A 21798-nucleotide genomic window follows, 5' to 3' on the forward strand; every position below is an offset into this window, starting at 1 on the left:
ATACAATTTTCAAATTGAGGACATGATGTTAGTCATGATTCTGAAAATATATTGCCATTCAAGATTTTTAAAGGGGGCACCAGGATTTGAACCTGAGACCTCTTGATCTGCAGTCAAATGCTCTACCACTGAGCTATACCCCCAATTTGGCATGTTTTGATTACTTTTGATTTCCCCCCAATATAATTTAAGAATGTATTTATTTGTTTTTCTTAATTTAGGTTCTCTTGACGGCCTCCTGCTGGTCATTAGCAGAACTCACAAAATCGACAGAAATTAGTAAATTCTGCTCTTTGATTTAGAATCGAGAGGAAGATTTCTTCAAATGAGAGGAAAATCTGTCCATTCTCCACCAGCATCTAGTAGAAATTTGTAACACTATAACATGTTGCACTGAAATAAAAATCTGTTACTTTTCAAGGAACAGTATGGTAGATTTCATCATACGAGTAGGTCATTAGCAGAACTCACAAAATCAACAGAAATGAGTAAATTCTGCTCTTTGATTTAGAATCGAGAGGAAGATTTCTTCAAATGAGAGGAAAAATCTGTTACTTTTCAAGGAACAGTATGGTAGATTTCATCATACGAGTAGGTCATTAGCAGAACTCACAAAATCAACAGAAATGAGTAAATTCTGCTCTTTGATTTAGAATCGAGAGGAAGATTTCTTCAAATGAGAGGAAAATCTGTCCATTCTCCACCAGCATCTAGTAGAAATTTGTAACACTATAACATGTTGCACTGAAATAAAAATCTGTTACTTTTCAAGGAACAGTATGGTAGATTTCATCATACGAGTAGGAAATAAATATTATGATGAAAAATTTTTTTTTCTTAAAATACAATTTTCAAATTGAGGACATGATGTTAGTCATGATTCTGAAAATATATTGCCATTCAAGATTTTTAAAGGGTGCACCAGGATTTGAACCTGAGACCTCTTGATCTGCAGTCAAATGCTCTACCACTGAGCTATACCCCAAATTTGTCATGTTTTGATTACTTTTGATTTCGCCCCAATATAATTAAGGAATGTATTTATTTGTTTTTCTTAATTTAGGTTCTCTTGACGGCCTCCTGCTGGTCATTAGCAGAACTCACAAAATTGACAGAAATTAGTAAATTCTGCTCTTTGATTTAGAATCAAGAGGAAGATTTCTTCAAATGAGAGGAAAATCTGTCCATTCTCCACCAGCATCTAGTAGAAATTTATAACACTATAACATGTTGCACTGAAATAAAAATCTGTTACTTTTCAAGGAACAGTATGGTAGATTTCATCATACGAGTAGGTCATTAGCAGAACTCACAAAATCAACAGAAATGAGTAAATTCTGCTCTTTGATTTAGAATCGAGAGGAAGATTTCTTCAAATGAGAGGAAAATCTGGCCATTCTCCACCAGCATCTAGTAGAAATTTGTAACACTATAACATGTTGCACTGAAATAAAAATCTGTTACTTTTCAAGGAACAGTACGGTAGATTTCATCATACGAGTAGGAAATAAATATTTTGATGAAAAAATTTTTTTTCTTAAAATACAATTTTCAAATTGAGGACATGATGTTAGTCATGATTCTGAAAATATATTGCCATTCAAGATTTTTAAAGGGGGCACCAGGATTTGATCTGCAGTCAAATGCTCTACCACCGAGCTATACCCCCAATTTGTCATGTTTTGATGAATTTTGATTTCCCCCCAATATAATTTAAGAATGTATTTATTTGTTTTTCTTAATTTAGGTTCTCTTGACGGCCTCCTGCTGGTCATTAGCAGAACTCACAAAATCGACAGAAATTAGTAAATTCTGCTCTTTGATTTAGAATCGAGAGGAAGATTTCTTCAAATGAGAGGAAAATCTGTCCATTCTCCACCAGCATCTAGTAGAAATTTGTAACACTATAACATGTTGCACTGAAATAAAAATCTGTTACTTTTCAAGGAACAGTACGGTGGATTTCATCATACGAGTAGGAAATAAATATTTTGATTAAAAAAAATGTTTTTCTTAAAATACAATTTTTAAATTGAGGACATGATGTTAGTCATGATTCTGAAAATATATTGCCATTCAAGATTTTTAATGGGGGCACCAGGATTTGAACCTGAGACCTCTTGATCTGCAGTCAAATGCTCTACCACTGAGCTATAGCCCCAATTTGGCATGTTTTGATTACTTTTGATTTCCCCCCCAATATAATTTAAGAATGTATTTATTTGTTTTTCTTAATTTAGGTTCTCTTGACGGCCTCCTGCTGGTCATTAGCAGAACTCACAAAATCGACAGAAATTAGTAAATTCTGCTCTTTGATTTAGAATCGAGAGGAAGATTTCTTCAAATGAGAGGAAAATCTGTCCATTCTCCACCAGCATCTAGTAGAAATTTATAACACTATAACATGTTGCACTGAAATAAAAATCTGTTACTTTTCAATGAACAGTATGGTAGATTTCATTATACGAGTAGGAAATAAATATTTTGATGAAAAAAATTTTTTTCTTAAAATACAATTTGCAAATTGAGGACATGATGTTAGTCATGATTCTGAAAATATATTGCCATTCAAGGTTTTTAAAGGGGGCACCAGGATTTGAACCTGAGACCTCTTGATCTGCAGTCAAATGCTCTACCACTGAGCTATACCCCCAATTTGGCATGTTTCTATTACTTTTGATTTCCCCCCAATATAATTAAGGAATGTATTTATTTGTTTTTCTTAATTTAGGTTCTCTTGACGGCCTCCTGCTGGTCATTAGCAGAACTCACAAAATCGACAGAAATTAGTAAATTCTGCTCTTTGATTTAGAATCGAGAGGAAGATTTCTTCAAATGAGAGGAAAATGTGTCCATTCTCCACCAGCATCTAGTAGAAATTTGTAACACTATAACATGTTGCACTGAAATAAAAATCTGTTACTTTTCAAGGAACAGTATGGTAGATTTCATCATACGAGTAGGAAATAAATATTTTGATGAAAAAATGTTTTTTCTTAAAATACAATTTTCAAATCGAGGACATGATGTTAGTCATGATTCTGAAAATATATTACCATTCAAGATTTTTAAAGGGGACACCAGGATTTGAACCTGAGACCTCTTGATCTGCAGTCAAATGCTCTACCACTGAGCTATAACCCCAATTTGGCATATTTTTTGATTACTTTTGGTTTCCTTAAAATACAATTTTCAAATTGAGGACATGATGTTAGTCATGATTCTGAAAATATATTGCCATTCAAGATTTTTAAAGGGGGCACCAGGATTTGAACCTGAGACCTCTTGATCTGCAGTCAAATGCTCTACCACTGAGCTATACCCCCAATTTGGCATGTTTTGATTACTTTTGATTTCCCCCCAATATAATTTAAGAATGTATTTATTTGTTTTTCTTAATTTAGGTTCTCTTGACGGCCTCCTGCTGGTCATTAGCAGAACTCACAAAATCGACAGAAATTAGTAAATTCTGCTCTTTGATTTAGAATCGAGAGGAAGATTTCTTCAAATGAGAGGAAAATCTGTCCATTCTCCACCAGCATCTAGTAGAAATTTGTAACACTATAACATGTTGCACTGAAATAAAAATCTGTTACTTTTCAAGGAACAGTATGGTAGATTTCATCATACGAGTAGGAAATAAATATTTTGAAAAAATGTTTTTTCTTAAAATACAATTTTCAAATTGAGGACATCATGTTAGTCATGATTCTGAAAATATATTGCCATTCAAGATTTTTGAAGGGGGCACCAGGATTTGAACCTGAGACCTCTTGATCTGCAGTCAAATGCTCTACCACTGAGCTATACCCCCAATTTGGCATGTTTCAATTACTTTTGATTTCCCCCCAATATAATTTAAGAATGTATTTATTTGTTTTTCTTAATTTAGGTTCTCTTGACGGCCTCCTGCTGGTCATTAGCAGAACTCACAAAATCGACAGAAATGAGTAAATTCTGCTCTTTGATTTAGAATCGAGAGGAAGATTTCTTCAAATGAGAGGAAAATGTGTCCATTCTCCACCAGCATCTAGTAGAAATTTATAACACTATAACATGTTGCACTGAAATAAAAATCTGTTACTTTTCAAGGAACAGTATGGTAGATTTCATCATACGAGTAGGTCATTAGCAGAACTCACAAAATCGACAGAAATGAGTAAATTCTGCTCTTTGATTTAGAATCGAGAGGAAGATTTCTTCAAATGAGAGGAAAATGTGTCCATTCTCCACCAGCATCTAGTAGAAATTTGTAACACTATAACATGTTGCACTGAAATAAAAATCTGTTACTTTTCAAGGAACAGTATGGTAGATTTCATCATACGAGTAGGAAATAAATATTTTGATGAAAAAATGTTTTTTCTTAAAATACAATTTTCAAATTGAGGACATGATGTTAGTCATGATTCTGAAAATATATTGCCATTCAAGATTTTTGAAGGGGGCACCAGGATTTGAACCTGAGACCTCTTGATCTGCAGTCAAATGCTCTACCACTGAGCCATACCCCCAATTTGGCATGTTTCAATTACTTTTGATTTCCCCCCAATATAATTTAAGAATGTATTTATTTGTTTTTCTTAATTTAGGTTCTCTTGACGGCCTCCTGCTGGTCATTAGCAGAACTCACAAAATCGACAGAAATGAGTAAATTCTGCTCTTTGATTTAGAATCGAGAGGAAGATTTCTTCAAATGAGAGGAAAATGTGTCCATTCTCCACCAGCATCTAGTAGAAATTTATAACACTATAAGATGTTGCACTGAAATAAAAATCTGTTACTTTTCAAGGAACAGTATGGTAGATTTCATCATACGAGTAGGTCATTAGCAGAACTCACAAAATCGACAGAAATGAGTAAATTCTGCTCTTTGATTTAGAATCGAGAGGAAGATTTCTTCAAATGAGAGGAAAATCTGTCCATTCTCCACCAGCATCTAGTAGAAATTTGTAACACTATAACATGTTGCACTGAAATAAAAATCTGTTACTTTTCAAGGAACAGTACGGTGGATTTCATCATACGAGTAGGAAATAAATATTTTGATTAAAAAAAATGTTTTTCTTAAAATACAATTTTTAAATTGAGGACATGATGTTAGTCATGATTCTGAAAATATATTGCCATTCAAGATTTTTAATGGGGGCACCAGGATTTGAACCTGAGACCTCTTGATCTGCAGTCAAATGCTCTACCACTGAGCTATAGCCCCAATTTGGCATGTTTTGATTACTTTTGATTTCCCCCCCAATATAATTTAAGAATGTATTTATTTGTTTTTCTTAATTTAGGTTCTCTTGACGGCCTCCTGCTGGTCATTAGCAGAACTCACAAAATCGACAGAAATTAGTAAATTCTGCTCTTTGATTTAGAATCGAGAGGAAGATTTCTTCAAATGAGAGGAAAATCTGTCCATTCTCCACCAGCATCTAGTAGAAATTTATAACACTATAACATGTTGCACTGAAATAAAAATCTGTTACTTTTCAATGAACAGTATGGTAGATTTCATTATACGAGTAGGAAATAAATATTTTGATGAAAAAAATTTTTTTCTTAAAATACAATTTGCAAATTGAGGACATGATGTTAGTCATGATTCTGAAAATATATTGCCATTCAAGGTTTTTAAAGGGGGCACCAGGATTTGAACCTGAGACCTCTTGATCTGCAGTCAAATGCTCTACCACTGAGCTATACCCCCAATTTGGCATGTTTCTATTACTTTTGATTTCAACCCAATATAATTAAGGAATGTATTTATTTGTTTTTCTTAATTTAGGTTCTCTTGACGGCCTCCTGCTGGTCATTAGCAGAACTCACAAAATCGACAGAAATTAGTAAATTCTGCTCTTTGATTTAGAATCGAGAGGAAGATTTCTTCAAATGAGAGGAAAATGTGTCCATTCTCCACCAGCATCTAGTAGAAATTTGTAACACTATAACATGTTGCACTGAAATAAAAATCTGTTACTTTTCAAGGAACAGTATGGTAGATTTCATCATACGAGTAGGAAATAAATATTTTGATGAAAAAATGTTTTTTCTTAAAATACAATTTTCAAATCGAGGACATGATGTTAGTCATGATTCTGAAAATATATTACCATTCAAGATTTTTAAAGGGGACACCAGGATTTGAACCTGAGACCTCTTGATCTGCAGTCAAATGCTCTACCACTGAGCTACAACCCCAATTTGGCATATTTTTTGATTACTTTTGGTTTCCTTAAAATACAATTTTCAAATTGAGGACATGATGTTAGTCATGATTCTGAAAATATATTGCCATTCAAGATTTTTAAAGGGGGCACCAGGATTTGAACCTGAGACCTCTTGATCTGCAGTCAAATGCTCTACCACTGAGCTATACCCCCAATTTGGCATGTTTTGATTACTTTTGATTTCCCCCCCAATATAATTTAAGAATGTATTTATTTGTTTTTCTTAATTTAGGTTCTCTTGACGGCCTCCTGCTGGTCATTAGCAGAACTCACAAAATCGACAGAAATTAGTAAATTCTGCTCTTTGATTTAGAATCGAGAGGAAGATTTCTTCAAATGAGAGGAAAATCTGTCCATTCTCCACCAGCATCTAGTAGAAATTTGTAACACTATAACATGTTGCACTGAAATAAAAATCTGTTACTTTTCAAGGAACAGTATGGTAGATTTCATCATACGAGTAGGAAATAAATATTTTGAAAAAATGTTTTTTCTTAAAATACAATTTTCAAATTGAGGACATCATGTTAGTCATGATTCTGAAAATATATTGCCATTCAAGATTTTTGAAGGGGGCACCAGGATTTGAACCTGAGACCTCTTGATCTGCAGTCAAATGCTCTACCACTGAGCTATACCCCCAATTTGGCATGTTTCAATTACTTTTGATTTCCCCCCAATATAATTTAAGAATGTATTTATTTGTTTTTCTTAATTTAGGTTCTCTTGACGGCCTCCTGCTGGTCATTAGCAGAACTCACAAAATCGACAGAAATGAGTAAATTCTGCTCTTTGATTTAGAATCGAGAGGAAGATTTCTTCAAATGAGAGGAAAATGTGTCCATTCTCCACCAGCATCTAGTAGAAATTTATAACACTATAACATGTTGCACTGAAATAAAAATCTGTTACTTTTCAAGGAACAGTATGGTAGATTTCATCATACGAGTAGGTCATTAGCAGAACTCACAAAATCGACAGAAATTAGTAAATTCTGCTCTTTGATTTAGAATCGAGAGGAAGATTTCTTCAAATGAGAGGAAAATCTGTCCATTCTCCACCAGCATCTAGTAGAAATTTGTAACACTATAACATGTTGCACTGAAATAAAAATCTGTTACTTTTCAAGGAACAGTATGGTAGATTTCATCATACGAGTAGGAAATAAATATTTTGAAAAAATGTTTTTTCTTAAAATACAATTTTCAAATTGAGGACATCATGTTAGTCATGATTCTGAAAATATATTGCCATTCAAGATTTTTGAAGGGGGCACCAGGATTTGAACCTGAGACCTCTTGATCTGCAGTCAAATGCTCTACCACTGAGCTATACCCCCAATTTGGCATGTTTCAATTACTTTTGATTTCCCCCCAATATAATTTAAGAATGTATTTATTTGTTTTTCTTAATTTAGGTTCTCTTGACGGCCTCCTGCTGGTCATTAGCAGAACTCACAAAATCGACAGAAATGAGTAAATTCTGCTCTTTGATTTAGAATCGAGAGGAAGATTTCTTCAAATGAGAGGAAAATGTGTCCATTCTCCACCAGCATCTAGTAGAAATTTATAACACTATAAGATGTTGCACTGAAATAAAAATCTGTTACTTTTCAAGGAACAGTATGGTAGATTTCATCATACGAGTAGGTCATTAGCAGAACTCACAAAATCGACAGAAATGAGTAAATTCTGCTCTTTGATTTAGAATCGAGAGGAAGATTTCTTCAAATGAGAGGAAAATGTGTCCATTCTCCACCAGCATCTAGTAGAAATTTGTAACACTATAACATGTTGCACTGAAATAAAAATCTGTTACTTTTCAAGGAACAGTATGGTAGATTTCATCATACGAGTAGGAAATAAATATTTTGATGAAAAAATGTTTTTTCTTAAAATACAATTTTCAAATTGAGGACATGATGTTAGTCATGATTCTGAAAATATATTGCCATTCAAGATTTTTGAAGGGGGCACCAGGATTTGAACCTGAGACCTCTTGATCTGCAGTCAAATGCTCTACCACTGAGCCATACCCCCAATTTGGCATGTTTCAATTACTTTTGATTTCCCCCCAATATAATTTAAGAATGTATTTATTTGTTTTTCTTAATTTAGGTTCTCTTGACGGCCTCCTGCTGGTCATTAGCAGAACTCACAAAATCGACAGAAATGAGTAAATTCTGCTCTTTGATTTAGAATCGAGAGGAAGATTTCTTCAAATGAGAGGAAAATGTGTCCATTCTCCACCAGCATCTAGTAGAAATTTATAACACTATAACATGTTGCACTGAAATAAAAATCTGTTACTTTTCAAGGAACAGTATGGTAGATTTCATCATACGAGTAGGTCATTAGCAGAACTCACAAAATCGACAGAAATGAGTAAATTCTGCTCTTTGATTTAGAATCGAGAGGAAGATTTCTTCAAATGAGAGGAAAATGTGTCCATTCTCCACCAGCATCTAGTAGAAATTTGTAACACTATAACATGTTGCACTGAAATAAAAATCTGTTACTTTTCAAGGAACAGTATGGTAGATTTCATCATACGAGTAGGAAATAAATATTTTGATGAAAAAATGTTTTTTCTTAAAATACAATTTTCAAATTGAGGACATGATGTTAGTCATGATTCTGAAAATATATTGCCATTCAAGATTTTTGAAGGGGGCACCAGGATTTGAACCTGAGACCTCTTGATCTGCAGTCAAATGCTCTACCACTGAGCTATACCCCCAATTTGGCATGTTTCAATTACTTTTGATTTCCCCCCAATATAATTTAAGAATGTATTTATTTGTTTTTCTTAATTTAGGTTCTCTTGACGGCCTCCTGCTGGTCATTAGCAGAACTCACAAAATCGACAGAAATGAGTAAATTCTGCTCTTTGATTTAGAATCGAGAGGAAGATTTCTTCAAATGAGAGGAAAATGTGTCCATTCTCCACCAGCATCTAGTAGAAATTTATAACACTATAACATGTTGCACTGAAATAAAAATCTGTTACTTTTCAAGGAACAGTATGGTAGATTTCATCATACGAGTAGGAAATAAATATTTTGATGAAAAAATGTTTTTTCTTAAAATACAATTTTCAAATTGAGGACATGATGTTAGTCATGATTCTGAAAATATATTGCCATTCAAGATTTTTGAAGGGGGCACCAGGATTTGAAATGAGTAAATTCTGCTCTTTGATTTAGAATCGAGAGGAAGATTTCTTCAAATGAGAGGAAAATGTGTCCATTCTCCACCAGCATCTAGTAGAAATTTGTAACACTATAACATGTTGCACTGAAATAAAAATCTGTTACTTTTCAAGGAACAGTATGGTAGATTTCATCATACGAGTAGGAAATAAATATTTTGATGAAAAAATGTTTTTTCTTAAAATACAATTTTCAAATTGAGGACATGATGTTAGTCATGATTCTGAAAATATATTGCCATTCAAGATTTTTGAAGGGGGCACCAGGATTTGAACCTGAGACCTCTTGATCTGCAGTCAAATGCTCTACTACTGAGCTATACCCCCAATTTGGCATGTTTCAATTACTTTTGATTTCCCCCCAATATAATTTAAGAATGTATTTATTTGTTTTTCTTAATTTAGGTTCTCTTGACGGCCTCCTGCTGGTCATTAGCAGAACTCACAAAATCGACAGAAATGAGTAAATTCTGCTCTTTGATTTAGAATCGAGAGGAAGATTTCTTCAAATGAGAGGAAAATGTGTCCATTCTCCACCAGCATCTAGTAGAAATTTATAACACTATAACATGTTGCACTGAAATAAAAATCTGTTACTTTTCAAGGAACAGTATGGTAGATTTCATCATACGAGTAGGTCATTAGCAGAACTCACAAAATCGACAGAAATGAGTAAATTCTGCTCTTTGATTTAGAATCGAGAGGAAGATTTCTTCAAATGAGAGGAAAATGTGTCCATTCTCCACCAGCATCTAGTAGAAATTTGTAACACTATAACATGTTGCAATGAAATAAAAATCTGTTACTTTTCAAGGAACAGTACGGTGGATTTCATCATACGAGTAGGAAATAAATATTTTGATTAAAAAAAATGTTTTTCTTAAAATACAATTTTTAAATTGAAGACATGATGTTAGTCATGATTCTGAAAATATATTGCCATTCAAGATTTTTAATGGGGGCACCAGGATTTGAACCTGAGACCTCTTGATCTGCAGTCAAATGCTCTACCACTGAGCTATAGCCCCAATTTGGCATGTTTTGATTACTTTTGATTTCCCCCCCAATATAATTTAAGAATGTATTTATTTGTTTTTCTTAATTTAGGTTCTCTTGACGGCCTCCTGCTGGTCATTAGCAGAACTCACAAAATCGACAGAAATTAGTAAATTCTGCTCTTTGATTTAGAATCGAGAGGAAGATTTCTTCAAATGAGAGGAAAATCTGTCCATTCTCCACCAGCATCTAGTAGAAATTTATAACACTATAACATGTTGCACTGAAATAAAAATCTGTTACTTTTCAATGAACAGTATGGTAGATTTCATTATACGAGTAGGAAATAAATATTTTGATGAAAAAAATTTTTTTCTTAAAATACAATTTTCAAATTGAGGACATGATGTTAGTCATGATTCTGAAAATATATTGCCATTCAAGGTTTTTAAAGGGGGCACCAGGATTTGAACCTGAGACCTCTTGATCTGCAGTCAAATGCTCTACCACTGAGCTATACCCCCAATTTGGCATGTTTCTATTACTTTTGATTTCCCCCCAATATAATTAAGGAATGTATTTATTTGTTTTTCTTAATTTAGGTTCTCTTGACGGCCTCCTGCTGGTCATTAGCAGAACTCACAAAATCGACAGAAATTAGTAAATTCTGCTCTTTGATTTAGAATCGAGAGGAAGATTTCTTCAAATGAGAGGAAAATGTGTCCATTCTCCACCAGCATCTAGTAGAAATTTGTAACACTATAACATGTTGCACTGAAATAAAAATCTGTTACTTTTCAAGGAACAGTAGGGTAGATTTCAACATACGAGTAGGAAATAAATATTTTGATGAAAAAATGTTTTTTCTTAAAATACAATTTTCAAATTGAGTACATGATGTTAGTCTTGATTCTGAAAATATATTACCATTCAAGATTTTTAAAGGGGGCACCAGGATTTGAACCTGAGACCTCTTGATCTGCAGTCAAATGCTCTACCACTGAGCTACAACCCCAATTTGGCATATTTTTTGATTACTTTTGGTTTCCTTAAAATACAATTTTCAAATTGAGGACATGATGTTAGTCATGATTCTGAAAATATATTGCCATTCAAGATTTTTAAAGGGGGCACCAGGATTTGAACCTGAGACCTCTTGATCTGCAGTCAAATGCTCTACCACTGAGCTATACCCCCAATTTGGCATGTTTTGATTACTTTTGATTTCCCCCCAATATAATTTAAGAATGTATTTATTTGTTTTTCTTAATTTAGGTTCTCTTGACGGCCTCCTGCTGGTCATTAGCAGAACTCACAAAATCGACAGAAATTAGTAAATTCTGCTCTTTGATTTAGAATCGAGAGGAAGATTTCTTCAAATGAGAGGAAAATCTGTCCATTCTCCACCAGCATCTAGTAGAAATTTGTAACACTATAACATGTTGCACTGAAATAAAAATCTGTTACTTTTCAAGGAACAGTATGGTAGATTTCATCATACGAGTAGGAAATAAATATTTTGAAAAAATGTTTTTTCTTAAAATACAATTTTCAAATTGAGGACATCATGTTAGTCATGATTCTGAAAATATATTGCCATTCAAGATTTTTGAAGGGGGCACCAGGATTTGAACCTGAGACCTCTTGATCTGCAGTCAAATGCTCTACCACTGAGCTATACCCCCAATTTGGCATGTTTCAATTACTTTTGATTTCCCCCCAATATAATTTAAGAATGTATTTATTTGTTTTTCTTAATTTAGGTTCTCTTGACGGCCTCCTGCTGGTCATTAGCAGAACTCACAAAATCGACAGAAATGAGTAAATTCTGCTCTTTGATTTAGAATCGAGAGGAAGATTTCTTCAAATGAGAGGAAAATGTGTCCATTCTCCACCAGCATCTAGTAGAAATTTATAACACTATAAGATGTTGCACTGAAATAAAAATCTGTTACTTTTCAAGGAACAGTATGGTAGATTTCATCATACGAGTAGGTCATTAGCAGAACTCACAAAATCGACAGAAATGAGTAAATTCTGCTCTTTGATTTAGAATCGAGAGGAAGATTTCTTCAAATGAGAGGAAAATGTGTCCATTCTCCACCAGCATCTAGTAGAAATTTGTAACACTATAACATGTTGCACTGAAATAAAAATCTGTTACTTTTCAAGGAACAGTATGGTAGATTTCATCATACGAGTAGGAAATAAATATTTTGATGAAAAAATGTTTTTTCTTAAAATACAATTTTCAAATTGAGGACATGATGTTAGTCATGATTCTGAAAATATATTGCCATTCAAGATTTTTGAAGGGGGCACCAGGATTTGAACCTGAGACCTCTTGATCTGCAGTCAAATGCTCTACCACTGAGCCATACCCCCAATTTGGCATGTTTCAATTACTTTTGATTTCCCCCCAATATAATTTAAGAATGTATTTATTTGTTTTTCTTAATTTAGGTTCTCTTGACGGCCTCCTGCTGGTCATTAGCAGAACTCACAAAATCGACAGAAATGAGTAAATTCTGCTCTTTGATTTAGAATCGAGAGGAAGATTTCTTCAAATGAGAGGAAAATGTGTCCATTCTCCACCAGCATCTAGTAGAAATTTATAACACTATAACATGTTGCACTGAAATAAAAATCTGTTACTTTTCAAGGAACAGTATGGTAGATTTCATCATACGAGTAGGTCATTAGCAGAACTCACAAAATCGACAGAAATGAGTAAATTCTGCTCTTTGATTTAGAATCGAGAGGAAGATTTCTTCAAATGAGAGGAAAATGTGTCCATTCTCCACCAGCATCTAGTAGAAATTTGTAACACTATAACATGTTGCACTGAAATAAAAATCTGTTACTTTTCAAGGAACAGTATGGTAGATTTCATCATACGAGTAGGAAATAAATATTTTGATGAAAAAATGTTTTTTCTTAAAATACAATTTTCAAATTGAGGACATGATGTTAGTCATGATTCTGAAAATATATTGCCATTCAAGATTTTTGAAGGGGGCACCAGGATTTGAACCTGAGACCTCTTGATCTGCAGTCAAATGCTCTACCACTGAGCTATACCCCCAATTTGGCATGTTTCAATTACTTTTGATTTCCCCCCAATATAATTTAAGAATGTATTTATTTGTTTTTCTTAATTTAGGTTCTCTTGACGGCCTCCTGCTGGTCATTAGCAGAACTCACAAAATCGACAGAAATGAGTAAATTCTGCTCTTTGATTTAGAATCGAGAGGAAGATTTCTTCAAATGAGAGGAAAATGTGTCCATTCTCCACCAGCATCTAGTAGAAATTTATAACACTATAACATGTTGCACTGAAATAAAAATCTGTTACTTTTCAAGGAACAGTATGGTAGATTTCATCATACGAGTAGGAAATAAATATTTTGATGAAAAAATGTTTTTTCTTAAAATACAATTTTCAAATTGAGGACATGATGTTAGTCATGATTCTGAAAATATATTGCCATTCAAGATTTTTGAAGGGGGCACCAGGATTTGAAATGAGTAAATTCTGCTCTTTGATTTAGAATCGAGAGGAAGATTTCTTCAAATGAGAGGAAAATGTGTCCATTCTCCACCAGCATCTAGTAGAAATTTGTAACACTATAACATGTTGCACTGAAATAAAAATCTGTTACTTTTCAAGGAACAGTATGGTAGATTTCATCATACGAGTAGGTCATTAGCAGAACTCACAAAATCAACAGAAATGAGTAAATTCTGCTCTTTGATTTAGAATCGAGAGGAAGATTTCTTCAAATGAGAGGAAAAATCTGTTACTTTTCAAGGAACAGTATGGTAGATTTCATCATACGAGTAGGTCATTAGCAGAACTCACAAAATCAACAGAAATGAGTAAATTCTGCTCTTTGATTTAGAATCGAGAGGAAGATTTCTTCAAATGAGAGGAAAATGTGTCCATTCTCCACCAGCATCTAGTAGAAATTTGTAACACTATAACATGTTGCACTGAAATAAAAATCTGTTACTTTTCAAGGAACAGTATGGTAGATTTCATCATACGAGTAGGAAATAAATATTTTGATGAAAAAATGTTTTTTCTTAAAATACAATTTTCAAATTGAGGACATGATGTTAGTCATGATTCTGAAAATATATTGCAATTCAAGATTTTTGAAGGGGGCACCAGGATTTGAACCTGAGACCTCTTGATCTGCAGTCAAATGCTCTACCACTGAGCTATACCCCCAATTTGGCATGTTTCAATTACTTTTGATTTCCCCCCAATATAATTTAAGAATGTATTTATTTGTTTTTCTTAATTTAGGTTCTCTTGACGGCCTCCTGCTGGTCATTAGCAGAACTCACAAAATCGACAGAAATGAGTAAATTCTGCTCTTTGATTTAGAATCGAGAGGAAGATTTCTTCAAATGAGAGGAAAATGTGTCCATTCTCCACCAGCATCTAGTAGAAATTTATAACACTATAACATGTTGCACTGAAATAAAAATCTGTTACTTTTCAAGGAACAGTATGGTAGATTTCATCATACGAGTAGGAAATAAATATTTTGATGAAAAAATGTTTTTTCTTAAAATACAATTTTCAAATTGAGGACATGATGTTAGTCATGATTCTGAAAATATATTGCCATTCAAGATTTTTGAAGGGGGCACCAGGATTTGAAATGAGTAAATTCTGCTCTTTGATTTAGAATCGAGAGGAAGATTTCTTCAAATGAGAGGAAAATGTGTCCATTCTCCACCAGCATCTAGTAGAAATTTGTAACACTATAACATGTTGCACTGAAATAAAAATCTGTTACTTTTCAAGGAACAGTATGGTAGATTTCATCATACGAGTAGGAAATAAATATTTTGATGAAAAAATGTTTTTTCTTAAAATACAATTTTCAAATTGAGGACATGATGTTAGTCATGATTCTGAAAATATATTGCCATTCAAGATTTTTGAAGGGGGCACCAGGATTTGAACCTGAGACCTCTTGATCTGCAGTCAAATGCTCTACCACTGAGCCATACCCCCAATTTGGCATGTTTCAATTACTTTTGATTTCCCCCCAATATAATTTAAGAATGTATTTATTTGTTTTTCTTAATTTAGGTTCTCTTGACGGCCTCCTGCTGGTCATTAGCAGAACTCACAAAATCGACAGAAATTAGTAAATTCTGCTCTTTGATTTAGAATCGAGAGGAAGATTTCTTCAAATGAGAGGAAAATGTGTCCATTCTCCACCAGCATCTAGTAGAAATTTATAACACTATAACATGTTGCACTGAAATAAAAATCTGTTACTTTTCAAGGAACAGTATGGTAGATTTCATCATACGAGTAGGTCATTAGCAGAACTCACAAAATCGACAGAAATGAGTAAATTCTGCTCTTTGATTTAGAATCGAGAGGAAGATTTCTTCAAATGAGAGGAAAATGTGTCCATTCTCCACCAGCATCTAGTAGAAATTTGTAACACTATAACATGTTGCACTGAAATAAAAATCTGTTACTTTTCAAGGAACAGTATGGTAGATTTCATCATACGAGTAGGAAATAAATATTTTGATGAAAAAATGTTTTTTCTTAAAATACAATTTTCAAATTGAGGACATGATGTTAGTCATGATTCTGAAAATATATTGCCATTCAAGATTTTTGAAGGGGGCACCAGGATTTGAACCTGAGACCTCTTGATCTGCAGTCAAATGCTCTACCACTGAGCTATACCCCCAATTTGGCATGTTTCAATTACTTTTGATTTCCCCCCAATATAATTTAAGAATGTATTTATTTGTTTTTCTTAATTTAGGTTCTCTTGACGGCCTCCTGCTGGTCATTAGCAGAACTCACAAAATCGACAGAAATGAGTAAATTCTGCTCTTTGATTTAGAATCGAGAGGAAGATTTCTTCAAATGAGAGGAAAATGTGTCCATTCTCCACCAGCATCTAGTAGAAATTTATAACACTATAACATGTTGCACTGAAATAAAAATCTGTTACTTTTCAAGGAACAGTATGGTAGATTTCATCATACGAGTAGGAAATAAATATTTTGATGAAAAAATGTTTTTTCTTAAAATACAATTTTCAAATTGAGGACATGATGTTAGTCATGATTCTGAAAATATATTGCCATTCAAGATTTTTGAAGGGGGCACCAGGATTTGAAATGAGTAAATTCTGCTCTTTGATTTAGAATCGAGAGGAAGATTTCTTCAAATGAGAGGAAAATGTGTCCATTCTCCACCAGCATCTAGTAGAAATTTGTAACACTATAACATGTTGCACTGAAATAAAAATCTGTTACTTTTCAAGGAACAGTATGGTAGATTTCATCATACGAGTAGGTCATTAGCAGAACTCACAAAATCAACAGAAATGAGTAAATTCTGCTCTTTGATTTAGAATCGAGAGGAAGATTTCTTCAAATGAGAGGAAAAATCTGTTACTTTTCAAGGAACAGTATGGTAGATTTCATCATACGAGTAGGTCATTAGCAGAACTCACAAAATCAACAGAAATGAGTAAATTCTGCTCTTTGATTTAGAATCGAGAGGAAGATTTCTTCAAATGAGAGGAAAATGTGTCCATTCTCCACCAGCATCTAGTAGAAATTTGTAACACTATAACATGTTGCACTGAAATAAAAATCTGTTACTTTTCAAGGAACAGTATGGTAGATTTCATCATACGAGTAGGAAATAAATATTTTGATGAAAAAATGTTTTTTCTTAAAATACAATTTTCAAATTGAGGACATGATGTTAGTCATGATTCTGAAAATATATTGCAATTCAAGATTTTTGAAGGGGGCACCAGGATTTGAACCTGAGACCTCTTGATCTGCAGTCAAATGCTCTACCACTGAGCTATACCCCCAATTTGGCATGTTTCAATTACTTTTGATTTCCCCCCAATATAATTTAAGAATGTATTTATTTGTTTTTCTTAATTTAGGTTCTCTTGACGGCCTCCTGCTGGTCATTAGCAGAACTCACAAAATCGACAGAAATGAGTAAATTCTGCTCTTTGATTTAGAATCGAGAGGAAGATTTCTTCAAATGAGAGGAAAATGTGTCCATTCTCCACCAGCATCTAGTAGAAATTTATAACACTATAACATGTTGCACTGAAATAAAAATCTGTTACTTTTCAAGGAACAGTATGGTAGATTTCATCATACGAGTAGGAAATAAATATTTTGATGAAAAAATGTTTTTTCTTAAAATACAATTTTCAAATTGAGGACATGATGTTAGTCATGATTCTGAAAATATATTGCCATTCAAGATTTTTGAAGGGGGCACCAGGATTTGAAATGAGTAAATTCTGCTCTTTGATTTAGAATCGAGAGGAAGATTTCTTCAAATGAGAGGAAAATGTGTCCATTCTCCACCAGCATCTAGTAGAAATTTGTAACACTATAACATGTTGCACTGAAATAAAAATCTGTTACTTTTCAAGGAACAGTATGGTAGATTTCATCATACGAGTAGGAAATAAATATTTTGATGAAAAAATGTTTTTTCTTAAAATACAATTTTCAAATTGAGGACATGATGTTAGTCATGATTCTGAAAATATATTGCCATTCAAGATTTTTGAAGGGGGCACCAGGATTTGAACCTGAGACCTCTTGATCTGCAGTCAAATGCTCTACCACTGAGCCATACCCCCAATTTGGCATGTTTCAATTACTTTTGATTTCCCCCCAATATAATTTAAGAATGTATTTATTTGTTTTTCTTAATTTAGGTTCTCTTGACGGCCTCCTGCTGGTCATTAGCAGAACTCACAAAATCGACAGAAATTAGTAAATTCTGCTCTTTGATTTAGAATCGAGAGGAAGATTTCTTCAAATGAGAGGAAAATGTGTCCATTCTCCACCAGCATCTAGTAGAAATTTATAACACTATAACATGTTGCACTGAAATAAAAATCTGTTACTTTTCAAGGAACAGTATGGTAGATTTCATCATACGAGTAGGTCATTAGCAGAACTCACAAAATCGACAGAAATGAGTAAATTCTGCTCTTTGATTTAGAATCGAGAGGAAGATTTCTTCAAATGAGAGGAAAATGTGTCCATTCTCCACCAGCATCTAGTAGAAATTTGTAACACTATAACATGTTGCACTGAAATAAAAATCTGTTACTTTTCAAGGAACAGTATGGTAGATTTCATCATACGAGTAGGAAATAAATATTTTGATGAAAAAATGTTTTTTCTTAAAATACAATTTTCAAATTGAGGACATGATGTTAGTCATGATTCTGAAAATATATTGCCATTCAAGATTTTTGAAGGGGGCACCAGGATTTGAACCTGAGACCTCTTGATCTGCAGTCAAATGCTCTACCACTGAGCTATACCCCCAATTTGGCATGTTTCAATTACTTTTGATTTCCCCCCAATATAATTTAAGAATGTATTTATTTGTTTTTCTTAATTTAGGTTCTCTTGACGGCCTCCTGCTGGTCATTAGCAGAACTCACAAAATCAACAGAAATGAGTAAATTCTGCTCTTTGATATAGAATCGAGAGGAAGATTTCTTCAAATGAGAGGAAAATGTGTCCATTCTCCACCAGCATCTAGTAGAAATTTATAACACTATAACATGTTGCACTGAAATAAAAATCTGTTACTTTTCAAGGAACAGTATGGTAGATTTCATCATACGAGTAGGAAATAAATATTTTGATGAAAAAATGTTTTTTCTTAAAATACAATTTTCAAATTGAGGACATGATGTTAGTCATGATTCTGAAAATATATTGCCATTCAAGATTTTTGAAGGGGGCACCAGGATTTGAAATGAGTAAATTCTGCTCTTTGATTTAGAATCGAGAGGAAGATTTCTTCAAATGAGAGGAAAATGTGTCCATTCTCCACCAGCATCTAGTAGAAATTTGTAACACTATAACATGTTGCACTGAAATAAAAATCTGTTACTTTTCAAGGAACAGTATGGTAGATTTCATCATACGAGTAGGTCATTAGCAGAACTCACAAAATCAACAGAAATGAGTAAATTCTGCTCTTTGATTTAGAATCGAGAGGAAGATTTCTTCAAATGAGAGGAAAAATCTGTTACTTTTCAAGGAACAGTATGGTAGATTTCATCATACGAGTAGGTCATTAGCAGAACTCACAAAATCAACAGAAATGAGTAAATTCTGCTCTTTGATTTAGAATCGAGAGGAAGATTTCTTCAAATGAGAGGAAAATGTGTCCATTCTCCACCAGCATCTAGTAGAAATTTGTAACACTATAACATGTTGCACTGAAATAAAAATCTGTTACTTTTCAAGGAACAGTATGGTAGATTTCATCATACGAGTAGGAAATAAATATTTTGATGAAAAAATGTTTTTTCTTAAAATACAATTTTCAAATTGAGGACATGATGTTAGTCATGATTCTGAAAATATATTGCAATTCAAGATTTTTGAAGGGGGCACCAGGATTTGAACCTGAGACCTCTTGATCTGCAGTCAAATGCTCTACCACTGAGCTATACCCCCAATTTGGCATGTTTCAATTACTTTTGATTTCCCCCCAATATAATTTAAGAATGTATTTATTTGTTTTTCTTAATTTAGGTTCTCTTGACGGCCTCCTGCTGGTCATTAGCAGAACTCACAAAATCGACAGAAATGAGTAAATTCTGCTCTTTGATTTAGAATCGAGAGGAAGATTTCTTCAAATGAGAGGAAAATGTGTCCATTCTCCACCAGCATCTAGTAGAAATTTATAACACTATAACATGTTGCACTGAAATAAAAATCTGTTACTTTTCAAGGAACAGTATGGTAGATTTCATCATACGAGTAGGAAATAAATATTTTGATGAAAAAATGTTTTTTCTTAAAATACAATTTTCAAATTGAGGACATGATGTTAGTCATGATTCTGAAAATATATTGCCATTCAAGATTTTTGAAGGGGGCACCAGGATTTGAAATGAGTAAATTCTGCTCTTTGATTTAGAATCGAGAGGAAGATTTCTTCAAATGAGAGGAAAATGTGTCCATTCTCCACCAGCATCTAGTAGAAATTTGTAACACTATAACATGTTGCACTGAAATAAAAATCTGTTACTTTTCAAGGAACAGTATGGTAGATTTCATCATACGAGTAGGAAATAAATATTTTGATGAAAAAATGTTTTTTCTTAAAATACAATTTTCAAATTGAGGACATGATGTTAGTCATGATTCTGAAAATATATTGCCATTCAAGATTTTTGAAGGGGGCACCAGGATTTGAACCTGAGACCTCTTGATCTGCAGTCAAATGCTCTACTACTGAGCTATACCCCCAATTTGGCATGTTTCAATTACTTTTGATTTCCCCCCAATATAATTTAAGAATGTATTTATTTGTTTTTCTTAATTTAGGTTCTCTTGACGGCCTCCTGCTGGTCATTAGCAGAACTCACAAAATCGACAGAAATGAGTAAATTCTGCTCTTTGATTTAGAATCGAGAGGAAGATTTCTTCAAATGAGAGGAAAATGTGTCCATTCTCCACCAGCATCTAGTAGAAATTTATAACACTATAACATGTTGCACTGAAATAAAAATCTGTTACTTTTCAAGGAACAGTATGGTAGATTTCATCATACGAGTAGGTCATTAGCAGAACTCACAAAATCGACAGAAATGAGTAAATTCTGCTCTTTGATTTAGAATCGAGAGGAAGATTTCTTCAAATGAGAGGAAAATGTGTCCATTCTCCACCAGCATCTAGTAGAAATTTGTAACACTATAACATGTTGCACTGAAATAAAAATCTGTTACTTTTCAAGGAACAGTATGGTAGATTTCATCATACGAGTAGGAAATAAATATTTTGATGAAAAAATGTTTTTTCTTAAAATACAATTTTCAAATTGAGGACATGATGTTAGTCATGATTCTGAAAATATATTGCCATTCAAGATTTTTAAAGGGGGCACCAGGATTTGATCTGCAGTCAAATGCTCTTACACTGAGCTATACCCCCAATTTGTCATGTTTTGATAAATTTTGATTTCCCCCCAATATAATTTAAGAATGTATTTATTTGTTTTTCTTAATTTAGGTTCTCTTGACGGCCTCCTGCTGGTCATTAGCAGAACTCACAAAATCGACAGAAATGTGTAAATTCTGCTCTTTGATTTAGAATCGAGAGGAAGATTTCTTCAAATGAGAGGAAAATGTGTCCATTCTCCACCAGCATCTAGTAGAAATTTGTAACACTATAACATGTTGCACTGAAATAAAAATCTGTTACTTTTCAAGGAACAGTATGGTAGATTTCATCATACGAGTAGGAAATAAATATTTTGATGAAAAATTTTTTTTTCTTAAAATACAAT

General features: G+C 33.3%; 30 non-coding genes across 30 annotated transcripts; all 30 read right to left on the reverse strand.

Moving 5' to 3' along the window:
* Positions 1 to 71: 71 nt before the first annotated feature.
* Positions 72 to 143, reverse strand: TRNAC-GCA (transfer RNA cysteine (anticodon GCA)). Its single transcript has one exon. It is a non-coding gene; the product is annotated as a tRNA-Cys (tRNA).
* Positions 144 to 2089: 1946 nt separating this feature from the next.
* On the reverse strand, positions 2090 to 2161 carry TRNAC-GCA (transfer RNA cysteine (anticodon GCA)). The gene has a single exon. It is a non-coding gene; the product is annotated as a tRNA-Cys (tRNA).
* A 420-nt stretch (positions 2162 to 2581) lies between these two features.
* TRNAC-GCA (transfer RNA cysteine (anticodon GCA)) lies at positions 2582 to 2653 on the reverse strand. The gene has a single exon. It is a non-coding gene; the product is annotated as a tRNA-Cys (tRNA).
* Positions 2654 to 3072: 419 nt separating this feature from the next.
* On the reverse strand, positions 3073 to 3144 carry TRNAC-GCA (transfer RNA cysteine (anticodon GCA)). Its single transcript has one exon. It is a non-coding gene; the product is annotated as a tRNA-Cys (tRNA).
* Positions 3145 to 3254: 110 nt separating this feature from the next.
* TRNAC-GCA (transfer RNA cysteine (anticodon GCA)) lies at positions 3255 to 3326 on the reverse strand. The gene has a single exon. It is a non-coding gene; the product is annotated as a tRNA-Cys (tRNA).
* Positions 3327 to 3742: 416 nt separating this feature from the next.
* TRNAC-GCA (transfer RNA cysteine (anticodon GCA)) lies at positions 3743 to 3814 on the reverse strand. Its single transcript has one exon. It is a non-coding gene; the product is annotated as a tRNA-Cys (tRNA).
* A 628-nt stretch (positions 3815 to 4442) lies between these two features.
* Positions 4443 to 4514, reverse strand: TRNAC-GCA (transfer RNA cysteine (anticodon GCA)). Its single transcript has one exon. It is a non-coding gene; the product is annotated as a tRNA-Cys (tRNA).
* Positions 4515 to 5143: 629 nt separating this feature from the next.
* Positions 5144 to 5215, reverse strand: TRNAC-GCA (transfer RNA cysteine (anticodon GCA)). Its single transcript has one exon. It is a non-coding gene; the product is annotated as a tRNA-Cys (tRNA).
* A 420-nt stretch (positions 5216 to 5635) lies between these two features.
* Positions 5636 to 5707, reverse strand: TRNAC-GCA (transfer RNA cysteine (anticodon GCA)). The gene has a single exon. It is a non-coding gene; the product is annotated as a tRNA-Cys (tRNA).
* A 419-nt stretch (positions 5708 to 6126) lies between these two features.
* On the reverse strand, positions 6127 to 6198 carry TRNAC-GCA (transfer RNA cysteine (anticodon GCA)). The gene has a single exon. It is a non-coding gene; the product is annotated as a tRNA-Cys (tRNA).
* A 110-nt stretch (positions 6199 to 6308) lies between these two features.
* Positions 6309 to 6380, reverse strand: TRNAC-GCA (transfer RNA cysteine (anticodon GCA)). Its single transcript has one exon. It is a non-coding gene; the product is annotated as a tRNA-Cys (tRNA).
* Positions 6381 to 6797: 417 nt separating this feature from the next.
* TRNAC-GCA (transfer RNA cysteine (anticodon GCA)) lies at positions 6798 to 6869 on the reverse strand. The gene has a single exon. It is a non-coding gene; the product is annotated as a tRNA-Cys (tRNA).
* A 625-nt stretch (positions 6870 to 7494) lies between these two features.
* On the reverse strand, positions 7495 to 7566 carry TRNAC-GCA (transfer RNA cysteine (anticodon GCA)). The gene has a single exon. It is a non-coding gene; the product is annotated as a tRNA-Cys (tRNA).
* Positions 7567 to 8194: 628 nt separating this feature from the next.
* On the reverse strand, positions 8195 to 8266 carry TRNAC-GCA (transfer RNA cysteine (anticodon GCA)). Its single transcript has one exon. It is a non-coding gene; the product is annotated as a tRNA-Cys (tRNA).
* Positions 8267 to 8894: 628 nt separating this feature from the next.
* TRNAC-GCA (transfer RNA cysteine (anticodon GCA)) lies at positions 8895 to 8966 on the reverse strand. Its single transcript has one exon. It is a non-coding gene; the product is annotated as a tRNA-Cys (tRNA).
* A 726-nt stretch (positions 8967 to 9692) lies between these two features.
* TRNAC-GCA (transfer RNA cysteine (anticodon GCA)) lies at positions 9693 to 9764 on the reverse strand. Its single transcript has one exon. It is a non-coding gene; the product is annotated as a tRNA-Cys (tRNA).
* A 629-nt stretch (positions 9765 to 10393) lies between these two features.
* On the reverse strand, positions 10394 to 10465 carry TRNAC-GCA (transfer RNA cysteine (anticodon GCA)). The gene has a single exon. It is a non-coding gene; the product is annotated as a tRNA-Cys (tRNA).
* Positions 10466 to 10885: 420 nt separating this feature from the next.
* Positions 10886 to 10957, reverse strand: TRNAC-GCA (transfer RNA cysteine (anticodon GCA)). Its single transcript has one exon. It is a non-coding gene; the product is annotated as a tRNA-Cys (tRNA).
* A 601-nt stretch (positions 10958 to 11558) lies between these two features.
* Positions 11559 to 11630, reverse strand: TRNAC-GCA (transfer RNA cysteine (anticodon GCA)). The gene has a single exon. It is a non-coding gene; the product is annotated as a tRNA-Cys (tRNA).
* A 416-nt stretch (positions 11631 to 12046) lies between these two features.
* TRNAC-GCA (transfer RNA cysteine (anticodon GCA)) lies at positions 12047 to 12118 on the reverse strand. Its single transcript has one exon. It is a non-coding gene; the product is annotated as a tRNA-Cys (tRNA).
* A 628-nt stretch (positions 12119 to 12746) lies between these two features.
* On the reverse strand, positions 12747 to 12818 carry TRNAC-GCA (transfer RNA cysteine (anticodon GCA)). Its single transcript has one exon. It is a non-coding gene; the product is annotated as a tRNA-Cys (tRNA).
* A 628-nt stretch (positions 12819 to 13446) lies between these two features.
* TRNAC-GCA (transfer RNA cysteine (anticodon GCA)) lies at positions 13447 to 13518 on the reverse strand. Its single transcript has one exon. It is a non-coding gene; the product is annotated as a tRNA-Cys (tRNA).
* A 1077-nt stretch (positions 13519 to 14595) lies between these two features.
* Positions 14596 to 14667, reverse strand: TRNAC-GCA (transfer RNA cysteine (anticodon GCA)). Its single transcript has one exon. It is a non-coding gene; the product is annotated as a tRNA-Cys (tRNA).
* A 726-nt stretch (positions 14668 to 15393) lies between these two features.
* On the reverse strand, positions 15394 to 15465 carry TRNAC-GCA (transfer RNA cysteine (anticodon GCA)). The gene has a single exon. It is a non-coding gene; the product is annotated as a tRNA-Cys (tRNA).
* A 628-nt stretch (positions 15466 to 16093) lies between these two features.
* On the reverse strand, positions 16094 to 16165 carry TRNAC-GCA (transfer RNA cysteine (anticodon GCA)). The gene has a single exon. It is a non-coding gene; the product is annotated as a tRNA-Cys (tRNA).
* A 1077-nt stretch (positions 16166 to 17242) lies between these two features.
* Positions 17243 to 17314, reverse strand: TRNAC-GCA (transfer RNA cysteine (anticodon GCA)). Its single transcript has one exon. It is a non-coding gene; the product is annotated as a tRNA-Cys (tRNA).
* Positions 17315 to 18040: 726 nt separating this feature from the next.
* On the reverse strand, positions 18041 to 18112 carry TRNAC-GCA (transfer RNA cysteine (anticodon GCA)). Its single transcript has one exon. It is a non-coding gene; the product is annotated as a tRNA-Cys (tRNA).
* Positions 18113 to 18740: 628 nt separating this feature from the next.
* Positions 18741 to 18812, reverse strand: TRNAC-GCA (transfer RNA cysteine (anticodon GCA)). The gene has a single exon. It is a non-coding gene; the product is annotated as a tRNA-Cys (tRNA).
* Positions 18813 to 19889: 1077 nt separating this feature from the next.
* Positions 19890 to 19961, reverse strand: TRNAC-GCA (transfer RNA cysteine (anticodon GCA)). The gene has a single exon. It is a non-coding gene; the product is annotated as a tRNA-Cys (tRNA).
* A 726-nt stretch (positions 19962 to 20687) lies between these two features.
* On the reverse strand, positions 20688 to 20759 carry TRNAC-GCA (transfer RNA cysteine (anticodon GCA)). Its single transcript has one exon. It is a non-coding gene; the product is annotated as a tRNA-Cys (tRNA).
* Positions 20760 to 21798: the final 1039 nt, after the last annotated feature.

The sequence above is a fragment of the Pelobates fuscus genome, chromosome 1 (genome assembly GCF_036172605.1).
Source record: "Pelobates fuscus isolate aPelFus1 chromosome 1, aPelFus1.pri, whole genome shotgun sequence".
NCBI classification, from domain to species: domain Eukaryota; kingdom Metazoa; phylum Chordata; class Amphibia; order Anura; family Pelobatidae; genus Pelobates; species Pelobates fuscus.